The sequence below is a fragment of the Daphnia pulicaria genome, unplaced genomic scaffold (assembly GCF_021234035.1).
Source record: "Daphnia pulicaria isolate SC F1-1A unplaced genomic scaffold, SC_F0-13Bv2 h1tg000162l, whole genome shotgun sequence".
Classification (NCBI taxonomy): Eukaryota; Metazoa; Arthropoda; class Branchiopoda; order Diplostraca; family Daphniidae; genus Daphnia; species Daphnia pulicaria.
The window spans coordinates 5,001-12,500 of record NW_025804849.1 but is presented as its reverse complement, the minus strand read 5'-3'; the positions used below and the strand labels follow the sequence as shown (position 1 = coordinate 12,500).

The following is a 7,500-nucleotide window of genomic DNA, read 5'->3' as shown; positions in this document are numbered from 1 at the left end:
ATTCAGGCAGTCTCCATGCAGCGTTAAGGGCATACAACCAAGTGCCGGGAGCGGGGACTTGTTCGACCTTCGAGGGCCCACCCGTTTAACCCCCTGAACGGTTTCACGCACTCTTGAACTCTCTCTTCAAAGTTCTTTTCAACTTTCCCTCGCGGTACTTGTTCGCTATCGGTCTCGTGGCGATATTTAGCCTTAGAAGGAGTTTACCTCCCGCTTAGGGCTGCACGCTCAAGCAACCCGACTCTTGGGAAGGGATCCGATGCACGGTCTCGGCTCGTCTTATCTACGGGCCTGACACCCTCTGTGGGTTGCTCGCCCCGTTCATGGAGACTTGGACGATAGATACCGGACAGACGCGCACGATCCTCCCGAACACCACATTCCTCGGCACCCGCTCAACCGGGCGCGAGGTTCGGTGCTGGGCTCATCCCTGTTCGCTCGCCGCTACTAAGGGAATCCTTGTTAGTTTCTTTTCCTCCGCTTACTGATATGCTTAAGTTCAGCGGGTAGTCTCATCTAAACTGAGGTCAGAATGAATTGTTTGTTTTCAAAAGGAGACAACACTTTATCTAGCTCGGCAGACTTTGGCGTTTTAAAGCCGGGAAAGATTGAATAATTGCCGGTTCAAATTTTTTTTTTTCGAAATAAAGCGAGTCTCTCGTTATTCGCAAAAATTAATTTACGAAAAGTGACAGGGCGTCCTGCGGCTTTTTGTATTGAAACAACGCGTCGTGCGCGAACCAAGCTTGCATAACGAGCGGTTAGAGTGAGTGATAATTCGCGGTGGTCGACACTTCGACACGCCCGGCGCACACACACAACTAAACTCGCGTTGAAGCGGTATATCGCGCACACGCAGCCGACACCTTGTTCGAGAAGATGTGTTTATTTCTAAAATTTTTTTTTGAGTTGGCTCAAAAATTTCCCATCTGTTTTGCCATCGAAAAAGGTTTCTTTTGAATAGAGAGGAAAAAAACAAAACAGGGCGAACCTTCTTTTATTTTTCCCCCTTTTTTGTATTTGAGGCATCGCGGACACTTAAGTCGCGCGGCACCCAGACGTTAGAGATTCGGGAGCTTTTATGCGGTCAGGCCGGGTGAAAAATAAATCTCGCCGCGACCCAACATGCAAAACCAAGACTGAAAAAATCTCTGTTCGTTCATCATTCGACCGACCCTCAGTCAGATGTGGCCCGAGCGAGAAGCTGGGCCGCCATTTACGTTCAAGATTTCGATGCTCCATGTGTTCTGCAGTTCGCATGGATTAGCGCACTTTGCTGCGCTCTTCATCGATCCACGAGCCTAGTGATCCACCGTTCAGGGTCGTATATAAAACGACATATTCGTTTTCTTCTCTCTTTTTCTCCAACCCGCCCAAGCAAATGAATGCGAGGGCGGAGAAAGAAAGCCAGAAAGAAAATGTTCCGATAAACACTCGTACTAGAATTTGGGTTTAGTGTGTTATTGTGATTTTGAATTCTTCCTACTTCATCGAGAGGGCGAAGGGCAAGCTTAAAAAACATTCGGTTTTCAACGGCATAGTGTCGGGCTTTGGAGTGTTAGTCTATACGACGCACACGCACGCAACCACGAGTATCTACGCCCGAAAAGAACGTCCAGAGTAAAGTCTCACACTTTCGTCCCCCACCGAGAATCAAAAAATCCCGAAGACGAAGAGAGAAACAAAAAAAAAACAATTTCGATTGGGCGTATCCGCTTTAAACACACCGCGCATCAGAGCGCCTGATACCCGTTCAAAATCTTGATGTTTTTTTTTTTTTTTTCCGACTCTCCATCCACCGAGTTTTTATTTTTCAAAGTGTTTGATTTAGGGACTAAGACTTTATAAAATCTCCTTTATTGTTCCTTCGGTACTCGCGGCCCAGGCGGGCTATCGTATTCTTCACTCTACTAACGTCAACACTGTGAGCGCCGCTAAAGGTCGAATGAATCCGCTAAAGGTCGAATGAATCTATAGAGACATTCACCATCGAAGCAGGAAGAATTTGCTCACGGCCATAGACCAAATCGAAAGACTTTGTGTTTTTTTTTGAGCCGAGAGGAAAGAAAAATCAATTTGAAAAGGCGAATCCGCTTTAAACCACCGCGCATCAGAGCGCCTGATACCCGTTCAAAATAAATGATTTTCTTCCGTCAACCCACACATAGTTCATACGATGTCTTACGCCGAAAGACTTTTGATGGGGTTTTTTTTGTTTTGCAACTTTTAGTTGTTTCGTGCTCAACCAAAGCCATATGCGCAAAACATTTGTCTTGTTCGTTTATGATCCTTCCGCAGGTTCACCTACGGAAACCTTGTTACGACTTTTACTTCCTCTAAAGGATCAAGTTCGACCATCTTTCAGTCTCGCCGTTGGTAGGCACCGCACGGGCAGAGATTGCTCCCCACTCGACGGCACCCCGACAAGCCCGTCCGAAGGCCTCACTAAATCATTCAATCGGTAGTAGCGACGGGCGGTGTGTACAAAGGGCAGGGACGTAATCGACGCGGGCTAGTGACCCGCGCCTACTAGGGATTCCTGGTTCATGGGGATCATTGCAGTCCCCAATCCCAACCACGAAGGAGGTTCAGCGGTTACCCGGTCCTTTCGGACAGGGAGAGTGAAACACGCTGATTCCTTCAGTGTAGCGCGCGTGCGGCCCAGGACATCTAAGGGCATCACAGACCTGTTATTGCTCACTGTCACGCGGCTGGACGCCGCTTGTCCCTCTAAGAAGACTGCGTGACGGACGCGAGAGCAGAAGGTATCGCCGGGGATGACGACGACCGAATAACAATAGAGCCAGCCCCCGCGAGACATTCCCGACAAAGCCCCGCCATACCTCATCCGCCAGGCAACCAACCCGTGAAGGCCGTACACCCGACGAACAAAGCACAACGAAACCAAGCCGAGAGATTGCCTCACTAAAGGAACCAGTCCCACCGAGACCCGAATCGCCGCCACCTGATCCCGACGCCTCCGTACTCCCTTCGGTTTCAATTGATAAAACCCGTCACCTATTTAGCAGGCTAGAGTCTCGTTCGTTATCGGAATTAACCAGACAAATCGCTCCACCAACTAAGAACGGCCATGCACCACCACCCACCGAATCAAGAAAGAGCTCTCAATCTGTCAATCCTTCCAGTGTCCGGGCCTGGTGAGGTTTCCCGTGTTGAGTCAAATTAAGCCGCAGGCTCCACTCCTGGTGGTGCCCTTCCGTCAATTCCTTTAAGTTTCAGCTTTGCAACCATACTTCCCCCGGAACCCAAAGACTTTGGTTTCCCGGAAGCTGCCCGTCGAGTCATTGGAGTAACTCCGACGGATTGCTGGTTGGCATCGTTTATGGTTAGAACTAGGGCGGTATCTGATCGCCTTCGAACCTCTAACTTTCGTTCTTGATCAAGGAAAACATTCTTGGCAAATGCCTTCGCTGTTGTTCGTCTTGCGGCGGTCCAAGAATTTCACCTCTGTCGCCGCAGTACGAATGCCCCCGTCCGTCTCTATTGACCATTACCTCGGGTCCAAAAGTAAAAGACCAGCAAAATCGGACCGAGGTCCTATTCCATCATTCCATGCTGCGATATTCAGGCGTTGGGATACACCTGCTTTGAGCACTCTAATTTGTTCAAAGTAAACGTTGCCGGCCGCCCGAGACACCCGGTGAAGGGCACCCCGAACGATTGACTGGGTGGAGCGAATCGAGTCAACTACGACCAAAATTTAAAAAAGAACCCGAAAGAACTTTCCAACTCTGGCCGCAGATACAACAACGACGCACCGACCACCACTCCGGCGATGTTGTCCGACCGTGAAGAGAGTCGGGCTTTGACACCCGGGCTCCCAGAGCGTGAAACGCAACACCCTTGATTCAGAGCGGCGCCGCCCGGCCGAAGACAGACATCCGACTACGAGCTTTTTAACCGCAACAACTTTAATATACGCTATTGGAGCTGGAGTTACCGCGGCTGCTGGCACCAGACTTGCCCTCCAATGGTTCCTCGTTAAAGGATTTAAAGTGTACTCATTCCAATCACGGGGCCTCGGAAGAGTCCCGTATCGTTATTTTTCGTCACTACCTCCCCGTGCCGGGAGTGGGTAATTTGCGCGCCTGCTGCCTTCCTTGGATGTGGTAGCCGTTTCTCAGGCTCCCTCTCCGGAATCGAACCCCGATTCCCCGTTACCCGTTGCAACCATGGTAGGCGCGTAACCTACCATCGACAGTTGATAAGGCAGACATTTGAAAGATACGTCGCCGGCGCGAAGGCCGTGCGATCGGCGTGAAGTTATCCAGAGTCACCAAAATTGGTACGGTGCGCGAGCCCGAAAGCCCGGCCCCGACTGGTTTTGATCTAATAAAAGCACCTCTTCTGCGAGCCCGAAAGCCCGCAGTCGAGGCTCGAGTGCATGTATTAGCTCTAGAATTACCACAGTTATCCAAGTAGGATGGAGTGGATCTAAGGAACCATAACTGATTTATTGAGCCATTCGCGGTTTCGCCGTCTAGCGGCTTGTACTTAGACATGCATGGCTTAATCTTTGAGACAAGCATATGCTACTGGCAGGATCAACCAGGTATTTCGTGTATGTTTGTTTGATATGCATCCGGCGAGTTGCGGGTTTTTATTTCGCCCACGCATCACCAAACACACACCAAATCAACACGTTTTTCGTTTTTTTTCTTTTTCTTCGGAAACTAAAATTTTTGATCGCAACGCCTGGCGTGTCACAGCGAGTCCCAGTGAAGAGAAACACCGATCCGATCCGTTTGTTGGATTTTTTTCATTTCAATTTCCAAAGTCAAAGACCATTCAACGGTCTATGAGCCCAAAGTGAATCGGATTCATTCGACCGGTCTTGATATATTCATCAACTTTTTTTCCCGTATTACGGTTTTCGACGGTCATATGTGGCGTGCTGTATGCTCATAAGTCAAGCCTGCTTTACTAAGCTGACAAGCATACATCTTTTAAATTTTTGTGGGCTCAGAGTTTTATTTTTATTTTTCCACCGCCGAGGCACACTCTCGCATCACCCCGCACGACACACACACACACACACACCTCACCGCTCAACGGTCACACGAGGCAGAATTTTCCGCAAAGACTTTCGAAGAGAAAGAGAAAACTCGGAACAACCGCGGTCAGAGGCCAGCATAGAGGCATCGTATAGAAAGTCATGGGCGGAAAAAAACAAATCATTTCAAGTCGAGACAAGCAACCAGACTACCCCTATAAAAGTGCGCAATTCTTTAAGAGTTCACCGAAGAATGACCGAGATCAAGTATGCACGAAACGAACATATTCCAAGGGCAGCTGAATAAGCGATTCTGCGCCGAAGCGCGAGAAAAGCAAGCGGTACACCGATGGGGATCGTTTTTTTATCGTGTTAGATTCGTTGTTGTCAAGCAAGGATTCTCAAAATGTTTTTTGCATTGCACCCAAGTTTCGTACTGATTACTTGTCGCAGACCGGTGACTGTCAAAAAAAATTTTTTTACGTTTTTTCTTGAGAGGTCACTGCCTACACACAACTCCGGGCGGGCCGTACACTCACAGCCGTTTGAATTCTCCCTTCGTGTGTCATGGCCATAACTGAGCGTACATCTTACCGGGCGCCGAGTTGATCTGGCTTGTTCGATGAACGTTCGGGATACGTACAATCGATATAGCTCCAACCGTAACTCGTTTGTAATTACGCCGGCCATACTCAGCGGGCGCTCAGCTCAGCTCTCGATATCTTCCGTCGAAGGGAAGTTCGTAGTAAAAGAGAGTCAGAGTCGACGCCACATTTTGCGGTCCTCGCATCTCATCCGATTTTTGAATTTTATAGATTTGCCATCACTTCCACCCAATTCTCTCGTATATTTCAATCTCTTGACTTTGTCCGACCGGGCCGTCTTCGCCCCCCTTCAACTCCGTCCATCTCCACTTCTGTGTTCCACACAACGAGCTTCCGTCAAACGGCAAAATGTGAAATATGCGCACGCCGCACGAAATAATTTGAAAGCGTATCTGTTTGGTGGCTTTTTTATTTTTTATCTCTCGGCTCACACACACACACACACATTTCCGCCTGAACGGTAATTTTTTTTGATACGGTGTCAAAAAGTGAAAAGACGCGCACCATTTTCTTTTCTCTTCCGTATCGTCGCTGACGGTAAACGCTGATGGTTATGATGCCGTAAGTTTGGAAGAAAGAATCTTTCCCGTCTTGTCTTGTTACGGTAAAATAACAAAGAACAAGCGTCCGATTTCTCTCACAGACGGCCACAGACAAACCACACGTGCCGAAGAAACGAAACGTCCGAAACCAAAAAAATGTTTGACGCGCGCACCTCTTCTGAACTTTTCGACCAAGAGTCGTTGGATCGAGTGACGAGCTTCTCAGCTGTCGCACCAATCGGTGAAGCGGGCGTTTGAATTCCCGTCCACATCGCGGTTCGGATATATTTTTACATATACCGACCATCGGAAATTTCGAAAACGGTTTTACCGAAGGAATGATATTTCACACACCGACAGCTCATCGAGTTCGTCTCCGTTCAACGGTTTTTTTTTTTAAGACTTTTTGATCGCATGGGGCTAAACTGGTTAGAGCAAAGCCGCGATCCAAGCAGTGAAAAAAAAACAAAGACAGTGCAAGCGCGATCGAACGGAATCGAAACTAAAATCATGTGAAGTGGCGGGCGGAAAGGAGCTCAGCTACGGTGGAAATGAAACTACAACTAACGCCGAACCGGACAACTTCCCATTCTGCGTCTTCGTTTCATTTCCCAAAGCTCCCCGTCGATACCAAAGTTTTTGCGTCGAAGCTACTAAAGAAATTTCGCGCTTTCCTTTTCGCCTCTTTCGCCTTCCCTTCGATATCTATCCAACCACCGGCTTCGACTTTATTTCTTTCACCCGTCTATTCGCCCGATAGTCGACGGTCGGCCATTCTTTGGTATCGGCCAGGCGGACTAACAAGAAGTAAGACTCGTTTGAAAAATTTGGACCGGGCTTTACAATCGCTGCTTGTCGTAATGTCGCAAATTTGAAAAAAATTTTCAATTCGAGAAACCAAACTATTCGACACTTCGAAATTTTTGGGACTCTGAAAATTTTTCCGAGTTTAGGAATCGAGACCTCTTCTATACTAAGGAAAACCACTAATGTTCCGCCGCATAATGTCTCCGTTTTCCGGCTCATTTTTAGCGATTGGACGGGGACATTGCCCCATCCAACCGCCAGCCGACTTTCAGGAACCGTCGTTTTCAAAGTTGGGACTTAGAAAATTTTCGACGAGTGGGAATTTTTTACGGTCGCAAGTCATCACGACACGCCCGACCAACCCATTTGAGAGCCGCCACGCCTCGACGGTGTGACGGCTTTTTTTCGAATCGACGGGTCTCGCTCACTCCTCTCTCGCGCCGACCAGAGGCCGGGCGAGAGAGTCGTTGCCAAACACCGTCGTCGGAAATGGGAGAATTTGAGTGGGAATTTTTTACGGTCGCGAGTCATC

General features: G+C 48.6%; 3 non-coding genes across 3 annotated transcripts in view; all 3 read right to left on the bottom strand.

Annotated features, from left to right (window-relative positions):
* Positions 1 to 530, bottom strand: part of LOC124319408 — a 4,576-nt gene extending 4,046 nt beyond the window's left edge. The window contains exon 1 of the ribosomal RNA XR_006913101.1: positions 1 to 530. This exon is cut by the window's left edge and continues 4,046 nt beyond it. This is a non-coding gene — a ribosomal RNA (large subunit ribosomal RNA).
* Positions 531 to 1,171: 641 nt separating this feature from the next.
* Positions 1,172 to 1,324, bottom strand: LOC124319404. The gene has a single exon (XR_006913098.1). It is a non-coding gene; the product is annotated as a 5.8S ribosomal RNA (ribosomal RNA).
* A 957-nt stretch (positions 1,325 to 2,281) lies between these two features.
* LOC124319405 lies at positions 2,282 to 4,576 on the bottom strand. Its single transcript, XR_006913099.1, has one exon. It is a non-coding gene; the product is annotated as a small subunit ribosomal RNA (ribosomal RNA).
* Between the last annotated feature and the right edge of the window lie 2,924 nt (positions 4,577 to 7,500).